The 21,931-nt window shown below is 44.7% G+C and overlaps 1 protein-coding gene across 4 annotated transcripts in view; it reads right to left on the bottom strand.

Annotated features, from left to right (window-relative positions):
* The window catches only part of CHID1 (chitinase domain containing 1), an 896,926-nt gene that overhangs the window by 36,069 nt on the left and 838,926 nt on the right, over positions 1–21,931 (bottom strand). The window lies entirely within an intron of this gene.

The raw sequence follows: 21,931 nt of genomic DNA, 5'->3' as shown, positions 1-21,931 counted from the left end.
CACATCTTTTTTAACAAACAGGATAGCATGCATAACAAAAACCTGTCAGACTCCTGAAAGTATTACAATATACAGAATTTCAAGGTACAGTCCTATCCAAAACAGTGTTCGCGTCTTGATGCACTTAAAGAGGAGCTGTTAGGTATAAGGTCTCAGAGAAAATAAACACATATCAGTAGCTAAAGATTGGCTGTACTTACATTACATATGCATCTCACTGTCCACGTTTGTACTTCACAGAATTTTTATATAGTATATGCAGAGATTGATGCTCCTGACAGCTCATGGCAGGTTCCATGTTTTTCTGTCTTCTATGAAGCCAATTGTGTCGTCATGTCCTGCCTGCTTCCTGATCACAGAAAAGCTCATACTGAATAACACAGTGTGCAGTGAATATTAATTAGCCATGTGGCTAGGAACAATAGCTGACTCCTGCAGTGTACTCTGCCCGGAGATTTATCAGTGCTACGCGCTGGACTGATTACAAGCTGCTGTAACGTCTCATTAGCAGCCGAGGGGAGAGCCCCAGAATGCTTTGCAGTATGGTATGCGGCTTGCGTCTTCTTAAGAATAACCGCTTTGCTGATAAGCACACATCAAAGGTAAGAGATTTTTATCTTCACTAATGCCTTTTTGGCTTCCTTCTAAACTGTTTAACACAGGAGAATAGAGGTTTAAATTAGCTTCTGCAGCCTGACAGTTACTCTTTAAAGAGACTCTGATGTCTATACTGTTTTACCTGATTTTCTTCCTTAGTCCTGTTCAGCATTCAATTCTAAGTGGATTTGCTGCATTCCTGCAGCAGAATGGGTGATTTATAGCAAAGAAATAGACCTGAAAAGTTCCACGACTTTGCAGGTCGGTGGGAAGGCAAAGCTTAGCGCTGTAGCTCTGCCTCCTATCCAGTCAATCTCCGCCTCTCCCTGCCCCTCTCAGTGAAAGAAGACTGAGAGGGGTGGGGAGAGGCAGAGATTGGCGGAGATTAACTGGAGAGGAGGCAGAGCTACAGCGTACAGCTCTGCCTCTACCCGGGAGGAAGTTCTGTGAGCCCAAGAACTTTGCTGGGCTATTTCTTTGCTATAAATCACTCATTCTGCGGCAGGAATGCGGCAAATGCGCTTAGAATTTAACGCTGAACAGGACTAAAGAAGAAAATCAGGTAAAAAAAAAAAAAAGACTACAGAGTCTCAGTAATTGGATATTGGGATCACATTCAAAGAAGACTCAAAACAAAATGATTTTTATAGAACAGATCTTTGCGCACTCATGAGCCCTCACTAGCACGGCTTATTCCTCATACTCCCTTTGCCCCAGGGGATGGTGTACAGGGCATGTCTAGCTTGTCCAGAACCAGGACAGGTAGGACAAGGCTTACCTGCTGGAGCTGAAGCTGATCAAGACTGGGATGACTACTAGGAATGGCCAATGAAATGCTAATAATTCAGATTTTCCACTTAGCACAAAGGTGCTTCTTCAGCTTGTAAGCTACATGGAAAATGACCAAGACATAATGATCTACCAGGTGGATTCAACCTACAGTTGCAAGCACCGATTGAAGCACATACACAGCAGCAGTACAACAGTACAGTGATTACCACAAGCCACAAGGCAGTTAGATGCATATCATAGAGTCCATCTGTGGGTGAATTGTAGCAGTAGCACATAATGCTTTTGAATGTATGGCTCACCACAATGTCACATAAAAATCATACCATACACTATGCCAGTGGTGTCCAACAGGTGGCCCACAGGCTGCATCCAGCCCACTAGGCCTCCCACTGAGGCCAGCCACTGGCTCTCCTTCCTTTAAGGTCACCTCATCCCCCTCCCTGTGCTCCAACTTGTGGCCCCCTTTTGCAATAAATCACATGGCCCCAGTGCCAAACCTCACCGCTCTCCTGCAGACCGCTTAGATTCATGTCTCCATGGTTTCTTTTTGGCTGGCGCCTCTCATGACGTGAGAGGCGCCGGCCAAAAGTAACCATGGTGAGCGTAGCTAAGCGGCCGGTAGGAGTGCGGCGAGGTTCGGCGCTGGATCAGGGCCCTGTGGATTATGGCAGAAGTGGGCCACGGAGGTGGAGCACAGGGAGGGGGATGAGGTGGCACAGGGAAAACACAGGGGGGCACAAGGGGTGGCACAGTGGAAACAGAGGGGACATGGCGTAACAGAGGGGCACAGGGAGAACAAAGGGGTACAAGGTGGCAATTTAACTGGATTTTATGTGAAACCACTGCCCATCTAATTGCATTTTGTGGGAAACTGCTGCCAGATTATGTGTATTTTGTGGGAAACTGCTGCCAGATTATGTGTAGTTTGAGGAAAACTGTTGCCAGATTATTTTTTTTTAGAGGGGGGCGGGGGAAGAACCCAAGTTCAAACCTGTACAGATCGAGGAAAAAACATTCATTTGTGGGTGGAATTAGCCTGTAAGAAAAAAAATCTTTGTACTAGATAGATTCATGATTTATTTGATATATATTTGATATGACAGGATATTTAGTTAAGCTACACTGTATAAACAAATGCTGGGGGAGGGGCACCAAATAACAGGAAACCCAACCACCCACTTGTGAATCCATCCATCTAACTGGAGGTAGTAACATTTGTTCACAGGGTATGGATAAGGAAAGTCTGTAAGATATTCTTAGGGAAAGTCCAGTGATGGAACCACCACAGATGCTTTGTTATTAATGAAAAATGCATTGTTTCTTGGCAAAATCTACTACTGAGATGATGTGATATGAAATAAAATGAAAAATGTAAACTGGGAATATACTGTAGGTGAGAGGTTTATATACTAGTGCTCCTAACCTCCTACAACCTGAAAACATAAAAAACGTTCCCATGAGAGTTACACGTGATAGGTCATGTTGTGTTAGAATGCAACCCCTGTGCTCCCAGACATGACAGTTCCACAGAGACAGTGCATCCTTTCACCTCATTCTATAAACACACACACTTCTATAAACAGAGGTAAAGGCAGTGAAACCTGTAAGCAAACTATGTTCCTTGTATACTCCCAATACAGGTCCTCTGAGAGAATGGTCAAGAAAGAAAAAGCAATAAAGGGTAATACAATAAAGCAGATCTCTAGCTCCTATAAACAATTGCATCGGAGACTACTCACAGAGCAGTCACGAGAACTCTTTTTAAAGTGGCACCGTAGTGACATATAGTACTATGTACTATATTATTCAGAATATACTCTTTTGTGGTAATTATCCTATAAAAACACTTCCTATAGCTATATATTTGGTATGTAGCCCAGCCCTCCAAATGATGCCAAGACTAAGTTAAGCTACAGTTGTGTTCAAAATTATTCAACCCCCACTGAAATTGAGTGTTTTGGCCACATTGATTTTGATCATTTCAGTCATCTTGTTTACAATTAAATCAAAGAGGCACTTGTAAGTTAGACAAATATAACATAACATTTATAATGAAATAACTACAAATGTATTTTCTGTGCTCACATCATTATCAGTTTTATTCAACCCCCAAGTGACATTCATTCTTAGTACTTAGTACAACATCCTTTTCCAGTTATAACAGCTTTTAAGCATGAAGCATAGCTTGACACAAGTGTCTTGCAGCGATCTACGGGTATCTTAGCCCATTCTTCATGGGCAAAAGCCTCCAGTTTAGTCACGTTATTAGGCTTGCGCGCTGCAACTGCTTTCTTTAAGTCCCACCAGAGGTTCTCAATCGGATTTAACCACTTGAGGACCCACTCTTTACCCCCCCTTAAGGACCAGCGCTGTTTTAGCTGATCTGTGCTGGGTGGGCTGTGCAGCCCCCAGCACAGATCAGGGTGCAGGCAGAGCGACCAGATCGCCCCCCTTTTTTCCCCACTAGGGGGATGATGTGCTGGGGGGGTCTGATCGCTCCTGCCTGCCTGGGTGTTGCGGGGGGGCACCTCAAAGCCCCTCTCTGCGACGAAATTCCCCCCTCCCTCTCCTCCCTCCCTTCCCCGAGAGTTCGGAGGCTGCACAGGAACGGATCTGTCCTGTGCAGCCTCTAACAGGCTCCTGCCTCTCATGTGACAGCGATCCCCGGCCGCTGATTGGCCGGGGATCGCTGATCTGGTACAACGCTGCTACTGTTAGCAGCGTTGTACGAATGTAAGCAAAGCGGATTATTTCCGCTTGTGTTTACATTTAGCCTGCGAGCCGCGATCGGCGGCCCGCAGGCTATTCACGGAGCCCCCCTGCCGTGAATTGACAGGAAGCAGCCGCTCGCGCGAGCGGCTGCTTCCTGATTAATTAGCCTGCAGCCGGCGACGCAGAACTGCGTCGCTGGTCCTGCAGCTGCCACTTTGCCGACGCGCGGTATGAGTGCACGGTCGGCAAGTGGTTAAGTCTGGTGACTGTGATGGCCACTCCAAAATGTTCCAGCCTTTAATCTGCAACCAGGTGGACTTCAAGGTATGCTTGGGATCATTGTCCTGTTGAAAGGTCCAACGTCTCCCAAGCCTCAGGTTTGTGATGGGTCCATCACAAACCTGAGCCGAGTATCACAGTCATTTTAAATCTGCCTAATTGGTGCTTATTATGCTTGATTGCTGCTCATTAACATCCACAGGTGTTTTCAATACCTGATCGAAAACACTTGAATGAACCTCTGTTGTTAAGAGTGGTAGTCTTTAAGGGGTTGAATAATTGTGTCAATGAAGAAATCACACAAAAAAAAAACATTTAATACTGTATTACAAAAACCATTGATGTTCTTTTAGGCTGGTTTCACAGTGGGACGTTACAGGCGCACGTTAGAGCAGCTTGTAACGCAGCCCACCGCACAGTAATGAAAAATCAATGGGGCTGTTCACAGTGCGGACGTTGCGTTACATTGTAACGCTGCGTCACAAGACAACGTACTGCATGCAGTACTTTGGACGCGGCTGAGCCGCGTTAGACTGCTTGCACATGCTCAGTAATGTTGGGGAGGAGCGGAGAGCGGCCAGGCACATGGCTAATTTATATGCACTGCACGTTATGACGTGCAGTGTTTACTTCCTGGAGCAGCCGCTCTGTGCGGCGATTGGCCGGCGGGACCACGTGATGCCGCATGCGCACAAGAGAGCTGCACAACGCGGCTCACTCTGACGTCCAGATCCAGCACCACCAGGCGTTGAGTTAGGGGGACGTTATGCGACCTTAACGCCCCCTCTAACGCAACGTCCTGGTGTGAAATTAGCCTTAGTTGCATTTGGTTCTTTAAAAAGCCCTTGTAAGATTTCATTCTGAACACAATTACAAATGTACACTAAATTCCCTAAAACCCTTTACAGCATTGGGGGTTGAATAATTTTGAACATAACTGTACTTATAATTCTCCTGCCAGAGCATACTGGGATAGCAGGTATATTTTCTACTGGAGTTAGAACTCTCAGTAAACATTACGTAAAGATCTGCTGACAGAACTAAAGATGTCGCCACCTGTATTACATTTCAGAATGTAAATCAAGGTGAGGAAAGATTTTATAATCAAACACTGACTATATACAGTACATTTATAAATGAACTAGTGACCTTAGCCCATTTAAAAACGGGCTAGGTCTGTCTCCGCGCTTCTGCCATACGCATGCGCGCACCCACCCGTCGCGCACGTCCGCCACACACTCACATGCCCGCCTGGCTCCCTGGCCCCGTCCTCCTTCCTGTGTGAGGCTGGGTCCGTGCTGCGCACATGCGCAGTAGCAAATAGCATGGACCCAGCTACACATAGACAACTGTCCCTGCTGTACGCGGGGACAGTTGCCTATTATTATATAGGATATTGTAAACAAAAAATTAAGAAATGTATTCATTACATTACTTTCACTACCGTTACTCTTTAAACTATGGCCCATTGGCCAGATCTGTCCCACCGCTTTAATTTGTCTAAGCTTCCCCTGTCTACCCAGCCCATCACTCTGCAGAGATCAGCATGAGAAGGGCATACTGATAAATAAAGAGAAGATGGAAGAGCAACACTGAGAAAGTTACAAAGCCAGCAGCAAAGTACTTACATTGCCAGTACTCAGCATGAACCGTGATCTTTCACCTAAACATCTCTATGTAACACAAAGGGGGAGGAGGTGGCTTACCTCAATGAACCTACCTCAATGAAGACATTTGTTTACTCTTAAAACCTATTTAGAAGAGAATAATGTGAAAAAATCTATAATCTTGCCTACTCTTATACCTTTATATCTTATACCCTTCCCCAATTTAATAACCAGAGCACTAAACTCTGAGCCATGAATTATTTTATAAGTCCATAGTTACACTTACATGCAGTTAACAGCATTGGCATCCACAGAAACAGTTTCATTAACTTTTCAACCTTTAATATCTTTAAGAGCTCACTCAAAACTTACTTTTTCTCACAAGCATACGTTCTACCTTAGGCCACTCCCCCCTTTAAACTATGATTATTGTATACTACCCCACCTTTTGTCCCTCCCACAACACACACTTCTGTAGATTGTACAGGGCAGGGCTCTCTCACCCTTCTGTGTCTTGGAATTTGTTATATATTTTATTCATCATGGTACTTTTGGCAAAAAAATTAAATCACTAACAGGGAGTTCTATCTTGGAACAAAAGCATATCTGCATGCATAAGTTTAAAGGTCCTTACGGATACAGGTACGTAAAATAGAAGTGTTTGGCTTTTCTTTAACCTAGTAAAAGAGTTCAGTTCAGTAAGGAGAGCATCTGTGAAGTCAGTGGAGCAGGACGCCTCACTGAACAGCTAAACAGACGTGGAAAGCTGGCAAACGCTTCTGTACCATTGCTAATTGCATTGGGAATTGTGTCTATCAAAAGAGGTGTAGTAATGCCGAGTCAGCAAAGTTGTGGGGCTCTATCTTTCATGCGTCAGTTGCAATGGGAGTGATTTCTAACACAGACACACTTTCACAGAGATTGTACGTTGGTAATACTTTTACTTATACCTAGAATATGTGTGATGCACATAAAAAGATAAGGATTAAAGCAGACCTGAGCAGACTTGAACTCTTGCACAACACACAATGAAAAGTCTTTATTCCACATATAGTGCTTCTCCGTGCTTGTTTAGCTAGATTAAAGTGTCTGATTAGTTCTCATCAGTAACTGTGAATAGACTGCAGCAGAGATCTGCCTATGCATCTCTCTCCATACAGTAAACACTGAGGCTTGACCCCTTTAGTGTTCCATGCTAATGTGAAACCAAGTAAAAAGTTCTGTTTTTTAGGGTTTCCTTAAATTATAATGAAAATATTATTTTCCATAAAGGCCATGCTGTGGCTAATCTTTTAGAGCAGAGATGAAGTTCTGATATTAGTTCTACTTTAAGCTTCATTATCCTCAGTCTCTGTGGTGCCATTCACTACAGAAGTGCACACCAAAAATAGCTCACAGTAACACAAACTACAAGTTATAAAAAGAGTAGGAAGCTGAAAGTGGGGGCTTCACTTAAACACATAGTAAGAGAGACATTTCTTAGATTTTCTGTTAGACCTTTTCCGTTATCTAACCTTTCCCTTGGGAAATATTCGATTTCTCTTTCAAGTTAGAAAAGCCTCTCAAATACTCTTTGCAGAGGTAATTGAACATTTCCAAATGCCATTATAAATCTCAGGTTTTCCAAGGCCCTATATCACAATACAAATTCATGTACAGAAATAAATGTATGTGTAAGGTCTAGGCTTTTACTTAAAAAAAAAAATCTCTTTTCTAAGTGGCCACAAAGGGATGTATTTAATTAAAGCAGGAACTCTGAAGACTATTATCTAGTAGCGTTTCTTGCGTGAAGAACATGTATGGAAACATAATCCGTCTGATCAGGCGATAGATTTGAAAGGCTTTGACTTGATATAATCACTTCCTGCTTCACCTACAAAGTAAAAAGAAGCAACAATTGATTGTGATCAGCAACTAAGAAGCTTCCATTCTAATACCTGGTCAAACTGATCACATCTTCTGCTACATAGACAGAGCAGTACGACACAGTGGAAGCCCTGTCTGAATCAGAAAACTTTCAACACTTTAACCACTTGCCGACCGCCCACTGCACAGTGGCAGCCCCAGGACCACGTAACGCACATTGGCGTTGGGTCCTGGGACTCTTCCGGGACGGGGATAGCGCACATTGATGCGCGCGCATCCGCAGGCATTAAACTCCGCCCACCCGCGACGACATCCCGCCGGCCATATGGAAGCGCCGGTGGGATGTTAAAACCCGATCTGCCACATACAAAGCGTATAATACGCTTTGTATTGTATACAAAGCGTATTATACAGGCTGCCTCCTGCCCTGGTGGTCCCAGTGTCCGAGGGACCACCAGGGCACGCTGCAGCCACCCTAGTCTGCACCCAAACACACTGATCTACCCCCCCCCTGCCCCCTGATCGCCCACAGCACCCCTCAGACCCCCCCCCCTGCCCACCCCCCAGACCACTGTTTGCACCCAATCACCCCCCTAATCACCCATCAATCACTCCCTGTCACTATCTGTCAACGCTATTTATTTTTTTTAGTCCCTAAACTGCCCCCTGGGGACTCCTGATCACCCCCACCCCTCATATTCTCCCCAGACACCCCCCCCCCTGTGTACTGTATGCATCTATCCCCCCTGATCACCTGTCAATCACCTGTCAATCACCCATCAATCACCCCCTGTCACTGCCACCCATCAATCAGACCCTAACCTGCCCCTTGCGGGCAATCTGATCACCCACCCACACCATTAGATCGCCTGCCAAGTGCACTGTTTACATCTGTTCTCTCCTCTAAACACCCACTAATTACCCATCAATCACCCCCTATCACCACCTGTCACTGTTACCCATCAGATTAGACCCTAATCTGCCCCTTGCGGGCACCCAATCACCCGCCCAAACGCTCAGATTGCCCTCAGACCCCCCCTTATCAATTCACCAGTGCATTATTTACATCTGTTCTTCCCTGTAATAACCCACTGATTACCTGTCAATCACCTATCAATCACCCCCTGTCACTGCCACCCATCAATCACCCCCTGTCACTGCCACCCATCAATCAGCCCCTAACCTGCCCCTTGCGGGCAATCTGATCACCCACCCACACCATTAGATCGCCTGCAGACCCGACGTCAGATCACCTCCCAAGTGCACTGTTTACATCTGTTCTCTCCTCTAAACACCCACTAATTACCCATCAGTCACCCACTATTACCACCTGTCACTGTTACCCATCAGATTAGACCCTAATCTGCCCCTTGCAGCCACCCAATCACCCGCCCACACGCTCAGATTGCCCTCAGACCCCCCCCCCTTATCAATTCGCCAGTGCATTATTTACATCTGTTATTCCCTGTAATAACCCACTGATCACCTGTCAATCACCCATCAATCACCCATTAATCACGCCCTGTCACTGCCACCCATCAATCAGCCCCTAACCTGCCCCTTGCGGGCAATCTGATCACCCACACCATCAGATTGCCTGCAGACCCGCCGTCAGATCACCTCCCAAGTGCATTGTTTACATCTGTTCTCTCCTCTAAACACCCACTAGTTACCCATCAATCACCCTCTGTCACCCATCAGATTAGACCCCTATCTGCCCCTAGGGCACCCAATCACCCGCCCACACCCTCAGAACGCCCTCAGACCCCAGCCCTGATCACCTCACCAGTGCATTGCTTGCATCTATTTCCCCCACTAATCACACCTTGAGACACCCATCAATCACCTCCTGTCACCACCTGTCACCCCCTAGCACACCTACCCATCAAATCAGGCCCTAATTTGCCCCGTGTGGGCTCCTGATCACTTGGCCAAACCCTCAGACCCCCCTCAAACCCCCTTCCGATCACCTCCCCAGTGAATTGATTGCATCAATTTTCCCCTCTAACCACCCCCTGAGACACCCATCAACCACCTCCTGTCACCCCCCTAGCACTCCTATCCATCAGATCAGGCCCAATACAACCTGTCATGTAAGAGATAATGAATCAAACATTCATCAAACATTCATATTACATGTGCTAAATTCTAAGTAAAAAACACAATAGCAGGCAGTAACCACATGTATAATGTCCTTGCTCATATAATAATTATCATGTAGGAGCGCTCTTCCTAGATGCGTGCAACCATCAAAATAAAGTTCTTCAGTAAAAGTGGTTAAGCGCTCTTCTCTGCCTGTTCCTTCTTAGACACAGCAAATATGTCATATAATGAAAAAGCCCCCCCTTCGGGGAAAGACTCACCAGACTTCTAGGCCTCCAAGGCCAATGCTCGCATTCGGGGTATTGGCCACCCCGCAGCCTCTCTGGCAGTCCTCTCTTGGCTATTCCCAGTCTGTGTAAGCAAAAAGCGGATTCCACATCGCGTAAAAGCGTACCAGTTTATTTTTAAAAAATTTAAAAACAGATCAGTGGTGTATAACCACTCATTGGGTCAGAAAACTTCACCAAAAATGAAAAAACACAGCCAGCCCCTTGTTTTACAAGCTACCTGATTCCAGGTACAGGGGTATGCAGAGATGAGATGCACTAAGCTGGTGACAAGGCGCACGCCTCTGTCATTTAGTGTCCCTCTCCGCAATAGCTTACTGGCTAGTGCTCTAAAAGATACCGAGCCTGCTGCACACAGACAATCCCGCCGCGTCCAGCGAGCGTCGTGCGCTGTGACGTCACTCCGTGGCTCCGCCCAACGTTTCGTTGCCCTAGCAACTCCTCAGGGGCATACCCCTGTACCTGGAATCAGGTAGCTTGTAAAACAAGGGGCTGGCTGTGTTTTTTCATTTTTGGTGAAGTTTTCTGACCCAATGAGTGGTTATACACCACTGATCTGTTTTTAAATTTTTAAAAATAAACTGGTACGCTTTTACGCGATGTGGAATCCGCTTTTTGCTTACACAGACTGGGAATAGCCAAGAGAGGACTGCCAGAGAGGCTGCGGGGTGGCCAATACCCCGAATGCGAGCATTGGCCTTGGAGGCCTAGAAGTCTGGTGAGTCTTTCCCCGAAGGGGGGGCTTTTTCATTATATGACATATTTGCTGTGTCTAAGAAGGAACAGGCAGAGAAGAGCGCTTAACCACTTTTACTGAAGAACTGTCATGTAAGAGGCCACCCTGCTTATGACCGGTTCCACAAAATTCCTCCCTCATAGACCACCTGCCATCAAAATTTGCAGATGCTTATACCCCTGAACTATCATTTTGAGACATTTGGTTTCCAGACTACTCACGGTTTTGGGCCCGTAAAATGCCAGGGCAGTATAGGAACTCCACAAGTGACCCCTTTTTAGAAAAAAGACACCCCAAGGTATTCTGTTAGGTGTATGAAGCGTTCATAGAAGATTTTATTTTTTGTCAAAAGTTAGCGGAAATTGATTTTTATTGTTCTTTCACAAAGTTTCATTTTTCACTAACTTGTGACAAAAATAAGATCTTCTATGAACTCACCATACACCATAACGGAATACCTTGGGGTGTCTTCTTTCTAAAATGGGGTCACTTGTGGCGTTCCTATACTACCCTGGCATTTTAGGGGCCCTAAACCGTGAGGAGTAGTCTAGAAAACAAATGCCTCAAAATGACCTGTGAATAGGACGTTGGGCCCCTTAGCGCACCTAGGCTGCAAAAAAGTGTCACACATGTTATATCGCCGTACTCAGGAGAAGTAGTATAATGTGTTTTGGGGTGTATTTTTACACATACCCATGCTGGGCGGGAGAAATCTCTCTGTAAATGGACAATTGTGTGTAAAAAAAATCTAAAATTTGTCCATTTACAGAGATATTTCTCCGACCCAGCATGGGTATATGTAAAAATACACCACAAAACACAATATACTACTTCTTCTGAGCACGGCAGTACCACATGTGTGGCACTTTTTTGCAGCCTAACTGCGCTAAGGGGCCCAAAGTCCAATGAGTACCTTTAGGATTTCACAGGTCATTTTGAGACATTTGGGTTCAAGACTACTCCTCATGGTTTAGGGCCCCTAAAATGCCAGGGCAGTATAGGAACCCCATAAGCGACCCCATTTTAGAAAGAAGACACCTCAAGGTATTCTGTTAGGTGTATGACAAGTTCATATAAGATTTTATTCTTGTCACAAGTTAGCGGAAATTGATTTGTATTGGGTTTTTTTTCACAAAGTGTCAATTTCCGCTAACTTGTGACAAAAAAAAATCTTCTATGAACTCACCATACTCCTAACAGAATACCTTGGGGTGTCTTCTTTCTAAAATGGGGTCACTTGTGGGGTTCCTATACTGCCCTGGCATTTTAGGGGCCCTAAACCGTGAGGAGTAGTCTAGAATCCAAATGGCTCAAAATGACCTGTGAATAGGACGTTAGGCCCCTTAGCGCACCTAGGTTGCAAAAAAGTTTCACACATGTGGTATCGCCGTACTCAGAAGAAGTAGTATAATGTGTTTTGGGGTGTATTTTTACACATACCCATGCTGGGTGGGAGAAATATCTCTGTAAATGGACAATTGTGTGTAAAAAAAAAATCAAAAAATTGTCATTTACAGAGATTTTTTGTTACAAGTTAGCGGAAAATGACACTTTGTGAAAAAACACAATTAAAATCAATTTCCGCTTACTTGTGACAAAAAATAAAATCTTCTATGAACTCACCATACTCCTAACGGAATACCTTGGGGTGTCTTCTTTCTAAAATGGGGTCATTTGTGGGGTTCCTATACTGCCCTGGCATTTTAGGGGTCCTAAACCGTGAGGAGTAGTCTTGAAACCAAATGTCGCAAAATGACCTGTGAAATCCTAAAGGTATTCATTGGACTTTGGGCCCCTTAGCGCAGTTAGGGTGCAAAAAAAGTGCCACACATGTAGTATCGCCGTACTCAGGAGAAGTAGTATAATGTGTTTTGGGGTGTATTTTAACACATACTCATGCTGAGTGGGAGAAATATCTCTGTAAATGGACAATTGTGTGTAAAAATCAAAAAATTGTCATTTACAGAGATATTTCTCCCACCCAGCATGGGTATGTGTAAAAATACACCCCAAAACACATTATACTACTTCTCCTGAGTACGGCAATACCACGTGTGGCACTTTTTTTGCAGCCTAACTGCGCTAAGGGGCCCTAAGTCCATTGAGCACCTTTAGGCTTTACAGGGGTGCTTACAATTTAGCACCCCCCAAAATTCCAGGACAGTAGTAGACACTTCAAGGTATTCAGAGAGGAGCATAGTGAGTCCGTGGCAGATTTCATTTTTTTTTGTCGCAAGTTAGAAGAAATGGAAACTTTTTTTTTTTTTGTCACAAAGTGTCATTTTCCGCTAACTTGTGACAGAAACTAAAATCTTCTATGAACTCACCATGCCTCTCAGTGAATACTCTGGGATGTCTTCTTTCCAAAATGGGGTCATTTGGGGGGTATTTATAACATCCTGGAATTTTAGCACCTCATGAAACATGACAGGTGGTCAGAAAAGTCAGAGATGCTTCAAAATGGGAAAATTCACTTTTGGCACCATAGTTTGTAAACGCTATAACTTTTACCCAAACCAATAAATATAGGCTGAATGGGGTTTTTTTTAATCAAAAACATGTTTGTCCACATTTTTCGCGCTGCATGTATACAGAAATTTTACTTTATTTGAAAAATGTCAGCACAGAAAGTAAAAAAAAATAAATCATTTTTTTGACAAAATTCATGTCTTTTTTGATGAATATAATAAAAAGTAAAAATCGCAGCAGCAATCAAATAGCACCAAAAGAAAGCTGTATTAGTGACAAGAAAAGGAGGTAAAATTCATTTAGGTGGTAGGTTGTAGGAGCGAGCAATAAACCGTTAAAGCTGCAGTGGTCTGAATGGGAAAAAAGGCTCTGGTCCTTAAGGGATTGTATGACTGCCGTCCTTAAGTGGTTAATTTGGCTATAAATCTCAAGGTCTAGATTGTGCCAATAAATACACGGATATCAGAATGTGTGTTTCAGTGTCTGGCTGTTTGCTGCTAATCCATAGACAAAAGCTCTCATGGGTCAATGCCTGGGGCTTAATACCTGCTTGTGTGATTGGACTTTTGTAACGATTGTGGAATTCTCTCCGTGGTCAGCGCACAGGACGTGCGCTGACACTGCAGAAATCCTCCACAAGCGTATAATTTGAGAGAACCCAGCAAAAGGTGCAAAGCACCTGTAGAAGGAAATTCCTGTTGGCAGATGGAGCTGTGGAGTACAGAGGAACAGATCCTCTGCCCTGCCACCGACGCCAGACAGGAATTGTACGAAAGGAAGAAACGCAGGGCAAGATAGCCCTGAAAGAGAGAGAGCAAAGCGACAGAGGGTATGCGTGTCCACCAATCTAGCCGCCACCCTGCGACGATGAACACACAACCATGAAGATCAGGTGAGAAGGCAATTGCAGGAGATGGCGATTGCTAACAGCGACACAAGACAGAATAAGCACAGAGGAGGAATGTATGTGTGTGCACCAATCTAGTCGCCAACCTGCGACGGTGGACACACAACAAAGGAAACCGAGTGAGAACGCAATCGCCTGAGAAGCGATTGCGAATGAGAATGAGCAAAGGGACAGATTGTATGTGTGTGCACCAATCTAGTCGCCAACCCGCGACGGTGCATACACAACAGCAGATATGAAGTAGGAATGCAATCGCGAGAGAGGCGACTGCCAGAGGTGACACAAGGCTACAGCAAGGCAGAGCACGAGAGTAGCAAAGGCACAGCAAATCATACAATGATAAGATAAGGATAATAACAAACGCTAACTAAACGCGAACACCGCACTCATTTGCAACAGCAAACGCGTTTACTGCGCGGTCTCCGCGTGTTAAGCACAACAGAGACAAGCACACCTAGCTAACCACCGACAGACAAACACGAAACAGAGGACACGAGCGCTTGCTTAACGGTTACCTCACCGAGCCTCCTGCAAGCGTTCGTATCAGACCAGACAGATACATGAAAACAGGAATAAGTGAGAGATACGATCCACTGCTCTTTCCGCCAGAGCGAGTGCGATCCAAGTATAGCAAGATAGCTTAGCAGGATCCACTGCTCTTTCCACCAGAGCGAGTGTGATCCAAGTATAGAAACAGAGCGAGCTGAATCCACTGCTCTTTCCGCCAGAGCAAGTGCGATCCAAGTGCAGCAAGAGAGACAGAACAGGCAATACAAATAATACAATCCTGACTGCTCTAGCAAGGATGCCTAGCGCAGTCCCAGGAATTACTCTAAGCTAATCTTCAAACAATAAGCATGGCTGACACTCCAGGAGTGTTTCACAGGACAAACCCTTATGACCAGCGAATTACTGTGGAATCACAATGTATATATAGAGCCAGCCTACAAAGGATGTGGCTAGGCAATTTGCATGACAAACGTATGCAAATTCCTCAGCAGCAGCAAGCTGCAAAACTGACAAAAGGTCTCTTTTCCAGAGACCTGCAGAATGCAGACCTGAACAGTGGTCAAAAAGCTGCCTGCCTGCCTGCGCAGGCAGCTGAGCAGATCATTACAACTTTAAAGAAAAATCTTAATAGGGGCCACAAGTGTCTAATCTCAAAGACAATGATTGTGTATCTCAGCCTGTGTCGGAACAAATACTGGCATAGTGTGACATGTTGGGAGATTAAAAAAAGTTAAATAGGTATTTGAAACGGCCGGACAATTTCAGTGTCATCTACTCCATGAAAGTAAGCAGCATGAACATTAAAAGAACCTAAAGTGAGAGGAACACGGAGTCTGCCATCTTTATTCTCTAATAAACAATTCCAGTTACTTGACTTCTGTGCTCATGCTTTGCCTCTAATACTTTGTTAGTGGTCCAGAACGAAAATGCAGTGCAGATGTTTTGACTCTTGTCTGACACCACTGGCTGCATGCCTGATGCAGGTGTGTCACTCATAAATGACTGAAGACAAAAGCTCAGCATGACAACCAAGCAACTGGTTTCCCTTCATGAGGTGGATTTGTTTGCTCTCTTTTCCTTCCAATTTTCAATAGGATCTATGATTCCTACACAGTTTGGTTATTTTTTTCAGGTGGCTTATGTTTATTTTTTATTTTTTTGATTTTCTGGCTTATTTTTTCTGGCTTATCTCTCTTAGGTCTTTTTTCTGGTCTGCTCTCATCTTGGTATTTTTGATTATGTTACCATTGTTGTTGTTTATTTTTCATATGTATTTTTATGTATTTGATGCAGTTTGCTTGCTTTATTGTTAATTACTGTAACTTAATGTTTTATTTTCTATACATTACATTTTAGATTACAATTGTTTGTGAAGGCCTGAAGAAGGTTACTCCGAAACAAGTCGACGTTGTCGCCTTTTTAAACAATTGCATATTTCAACATATGTTTTTGGTACTTGATAATGGGATGTTATTTGCAAAGATGAATTCGCTTGAAGATTTGTGAACTCTGTTTTTACAAAATTGATACATTAAAATTTAAGATCATCTTGAAACTTTTTTGTCTCTTCAAAAATATTTTTTTTTACTATATATCCTTGTACTTATATGATAACCATGCAACTAGCAAAGGTTATATAAGGGAATGAAGGCAGCATACTTTGTATTAATCTCACATCGGGTTCCCTTTAATAAACAGATGTTAGGCGCAGTGGTAAACAACTTCTGCTTATGTTGAGAATTCTTCAACACGACCCATCACTTATTCCTTAGTGCTATTCTCACTCTGTACTTCTGTTGATTGTTACCCATATTTTTTGTATATTTTTATTCAAAATTAAAAAGAAAAAATATCATCACCCTCCCCCCCAGTAATTTTAATTCCTTGCCCCCATGTAGGCTGGTATTGCAAACATTTCTTATCTGGCCAGCATAGGGAACAATACCAATCCACATGGTCCTTCACAAAATGGTTCATCCCCACCCTTTTCATGGTATGTTCAAGACCCTTAAAGGGATACTTAAGCCTACATTAAAAAATAATTTTAATTACCTGGGGCTTCTACCAGCCCCCTGCAGCTGTCCCATGCCCTCGCAGTCACTCACGCCTTCTCCGATCCCCCACCTCCAGCTAGTTTCTTTTTGCAGACAGGGCCAACAGGCCTGGGCATGCACAACCTTCTTAGAACGCCAAGAAGGAGACGTTGCCAGGCCAGTGCAGTAAGCCTGTCGGCAAAAGCCAAACTAGCTGGCGGCGGGGACAGAAGGATCCATGAGTGACTGAGAGGGCATGGGACGGTTGCAGGGGCCTGGTAGAAGCCCTAGGTAAGTAAAACTGATTTTTTTTTTAATGTAGGCTTAAGTATCCCTTTAAATAAGGGGGCTCTTTAGTATCTGTCATGTTCTAGGGAAGCAGCTCAAGTATAGTGGTACATAAGTAGCTGCACTCTTGCAAAGTAATCCTCATGTCAGAGTACATGTGGTCTGTAATCGTCAGGTGTTACCTGAACAACAACCGATAAAACTAAAAATTATCAAGTGATTTTTTTAAGATCTGAAGTAAAACATTTATAACTCATCTGTCCTTTTTTTATGTTAAAGAGCACCTCACACATCTAACCTGGACTGAATTAGGAGAAAATGATGTTGGAATGTTTTTCTCAAAAGCAGGTATTATCTTGTATGATCACGTAATTTCCGCCAAGAATTTTTTCCTTTATTTGGGTAAGCCTACTTTTTCTATTGATGACTAGACCCCAATCACACTAAATGAGCATTTTTCCTGCATGTGCAAACACATAATACAGACCTCCTAATGCTTGTGCTTATGGGCTTGAGCACGTTATGAGTTTTCATGTTCTATAAAAAATTGCAACTTTTTGCTTTTTTTTGTCCTGCATTCCTTTGCAATATATTGTGTTGCAACTATGGTCGCAAGCACGCATTTTTAAGACCTAGAAATACGCATGGGCGTGCGTATTAAAAAAAAAGGAATATGTGGTAATAAAGTTAAAACTCATATAGCTCATGTAGTGTAATGTCTCTCCCACATCAGTGGGACTACTCTTTATCTGATGTATCCAGCATAATAGATTATAAAGGATAATAACTGAACAATATCAGTAAACCTGGCATTCTGCATTTATAGTCAGTAAATTCCTGGCTTGGTGATTCCAAATATCTAGCGCTTTATATTATTTAAGTGTGCAGACCAAGAAATGTCCCTGTTAACATCATTAATAGGAGTGATATACTGAAGAATCAGTGGTCTAAGCTTATTTTATGAAGTAAGAAAAGACATTAGCTGGTTAACCTGCATTTATGATGGAACAGTTATGGTTCCACTAAAAGGGATGATCATTTTTATCACTTGAAACAGAGAGAGATCTGATGGAATCATTTCCCACAAACTATGAAGCCATGAGGTGATGTGAATATAGATAAGCATCTATGTTACAAACGGTGAAGCAAAATGATGGATTGCAGGGAAATTATAATGGCTTCATAATCTATTTATGCACAAATTATTTACAGTTAGATGATTAAATATGTAAGATTTTGGCTTTAGGGAGCATTTTCATTCAGGATTTGCTATTTTGTAGTTGTTACCTTGAGAACTTTTTCATTACCTTGCAACCACAAATCACTCTTGGATTTTATTAGTGACACGGTAATCTAGATTAGCAAAACTGTGCAGCCCTTGAAGAAGAGATTACCACAGCACAAAAGGGCTCTTAAAAATGGTGTGGGGGTCACCCGCACGATCAAGCATGTCAAAAAAGTGTATGAGAGTATTGCAGCCTGTCTCTCCTTCGCAGGTCTGGGGGTTGTAGAAAGAGATAATAGAGGGGGTTCAAGGGAGAACAAACTTTTATGAAGGGAGGCAACTATGATATCACATACTGATGCTTCGGGAAACCTGGGGTTCAGTTACAGGAATGAAGTCGATGCATTTTTTAAATAAAAGTCTTTAGTATGGTTCTTTTAACCCATTAGAAGCTTCAAAGGAATTATCTTGTTTGAGATAAGTGCACTGCTTTGACCTCAGTTGGTAGAACTCGTTGTGCTGTAAATTCTTGAAATGCTTTGATGTGTATCTGCTAGCAGAGGATACAGAAACTGAAAGCAGAAGTCCTCTGTTATTGTCTCACACTGCCCCCTAGTGACAAGTGGCTATAAATACACATTACACGTTACAGCAGTAATAATTATTAGCAAGGAAATGTAACAAGTAAGTGTGAAGAAACGCGGAAAAGCCACCGCATGGACGCAGGATGAGGCGGCTGTTTCCGCGGCTGGCATAGCGGAACGCGGAGAAACCGCCGCGTCTGACGTGGCGGTTTGCGCGCACAGGCCTGCTACTGACAGTCTGACCAGGCGCGGGGAGGCCACCGCATGTGCAGATAGCGGTGCGTCTCACCTAGTGATGGGCGAACAGTGTTCGCCACTGTTCGGGTTCTGCAGAACATCACCCTGTTCGGGTGATGTTCGAGTTCGGCCGAACACCTGACGGTGCTCGGCCAAACCGTTCGGCCACATGGCCGAACTAAGAGCGCATGGCCGAACGTTCCCCGAACGTTCGGCTAGCGCTGTGATTGGCCGAACGGGTCACGTGGTTCGGGCCCGAACGCGCTCTGATTGGCCGAACGGTCACGTGGTTCGGGTAAATAAATACCCGAACCACGTCATATCTCCGCCATTTCTCTGTGGGTTTAGCTTTGGGTAGGCAGGCAGGGTAGTTCGCTCTCCAGCCACGCTAGCCAGGGTCCCCCCCAGTCATTGTGTGTCGCTGCTGGGAACAGTAGTACACCGCTCGCTCAGCCACACTATATAGCATTCTGTTTACTGCCACTCTGTGTACCTCGCTCAGCCACACTATATAGCATTCTGTTTACTGTTCTGTGTCTGCTGGGAATAGTAGTACACCGCTCGCTCAGCCACACTATATAGCATTCTGTTCACTGTTCTGTGTCTGCTGGGAATAGTGGTACACCGCTCGCTCAGCCACACTATATAGCATTCTGTTTACTGTTCTGTGTCTGCTGGGAATAGTGGTACACCGCTCGTTCAGCCACACTATATAGCATTCTGTTTACTGTTCTGTGTCTGCTGGGAATAGTGGTACACCGCTCGCTCACCCACACTATATAGCATTGTGTTTACTGTTCTGTGTCTGCTGGGAATAGTAGTACACCGCTCGCTCAGCCACACTATATAGCATTGTGTGTACTGCCACTCTGTGTACACGGCTCAGCCTGACTATATAGCATTGTGTGTACTGCCACTGTGCACCTCGCTCAGCCACGCTATATATAGCATTGTGTTTACTGCCACTCTGTGTACACCGCTCAGCCAGACTACATAGCATTGTGTGTACTGCCACTCTGTGTACACCGCTCAGCCAGACTCTATAGCATTGTGTGTACTGCCACTCTGTGTACACCGCTCAGCCAGACTATATAGCATTGTGTGTACTGCCACTCTGTGTACACCGCTCAGCCAGACTATATACCATTGTTTACTGACACTCTGTGTACACCGCTCAGCCAGACTATATACCATTGTTTACTGACACTCTGTGTACACCGCTCAGCCAGACTATATACCATTGTTTACTGACACTCTGTGTACACCGCTCAGCCAGACTATATACCATTGTTTACTGACACTCGGTGTACACCGCTCAGCCAGACTATATACCATTGTTTACTGACACTCTGTGTACACCGCTCAGCCAGACTATATACCATTGTTTACTGACACTCTGTGTACACCGCTCAGCCAGACTATATACCATTGTTTACTGACACTCTGTGTACACCGCTCAGCCAGACTATATACCATTGTTTACTGCCACTCTGTGTACATGGCTCAGCCAGACTATATAGCATTGTGTGTACTGCCACTCTGTGTACACCGCTCAGCCAGACTATATAGCATTGTTCACTGCCACTCTGTGTACACGGCTCAGCCAGACTATATAGCATTGCGTACTCTGCCAGTCAGTGTGTATATTGCTGGGATCAGTAATACTCCACTCACCGTCAACCACTATATGAGCTCACCATGAGTTCCTCAGAGACCTCCGCTGTGAGCAGCACTCCCAACAACAGCAACAGCCAACGCCCCACGCAAGCTATAACATCCACCCCAGCAGCCAGTGGTCAGCAGCAGCCCTCCCCGGAGGAGAACGTTGTGTCCATCGGTCCGGCGCCAGAGCGATTAATGAGGGCTGCCATTGAGGGGATGATGGGGCCTGATGTGGAGGAGGAGGTCGGGCTCAGGCCAGCATCCCAAGTTAATGTTGAGGACGATGAGGGGTCTGTGACTGTGTCTGGGGATGTTGGGGTGGCAGAGGTGGTGGGTGGGTCAGACTCAGGAGAAGAGTTGTATGATGAGGATGATGATCGGGACCATCTGTATGTGCCTCAGAGTCCGACCCCGGAAAACATGTTGTATCGTGTGTTTAGGTACTAAAATCTGCGTTCCCAGTAGTGTTGGGCGAACAGTGTTCGCCACTGTTCGGGTGCTGCAGAACATCACCCCGTTCGGGGTGACTATATAGCAGACTATATAGCATTGTGTTTACTGCCACTCTGTGTACACGGCTCAGCCACACTATATAGCATTGTGTTTACTGCCACTCTTTGTCTGCTGGGAACAGTAGTACACCGCTCACCCGCCACTGTATAGCATTGTGCTCTGTGTCGCTGCTGGCAATAGTGGTACACCGCTCACCCACCACTGTATAGCATTTCTGTACTGCCACTGTACTGCTGCCAGTCAGCGTGTACTGTAAGGATAAGTGAAATGAGGAAGAAATCCGGTGAAAGAGGGAGGGGCAAGGGAAGAGGTGTTTCCCCTGACGGTTGTGCTGGGGAGCTGTACTCCACGGCGGCGGCCCCCCACAATGACATATGACGAGTTTGAGGAGATGGAAGAGGAGGGTATGGACAATGTGGACATAGACCCAGATTTTGTTTGTGAACGAGAACATCGCCGTCGTAGCAGCAGCACAGATGAGTCTGTTGAAGAACCCACTGCTGCACGAGTTCGCCTTGTGCCAC

The sequence above is a fragment of the Hyperolius riggenbachi genome, chromosome 11, assembly GCF_040937935.1.
Source record: "Hyperolius riggenbachi isolate aHypRig1 chromosome 11, aHypRig1.pri, whole genome shotgun sequence".
In the NCBI taxonomy this organism is placed as follows: domain Eukaryota; kingdom Metazoa; phylum Chordata; class Amphibia; order Anura; family Hyperoliidae; genus Hyperolius; species Hyperolius riggenbachi.
Note: the sequence above shows the minus strand (reverse complement) of the source record. Positions and strands in the feature narration are given on the sequence as shown.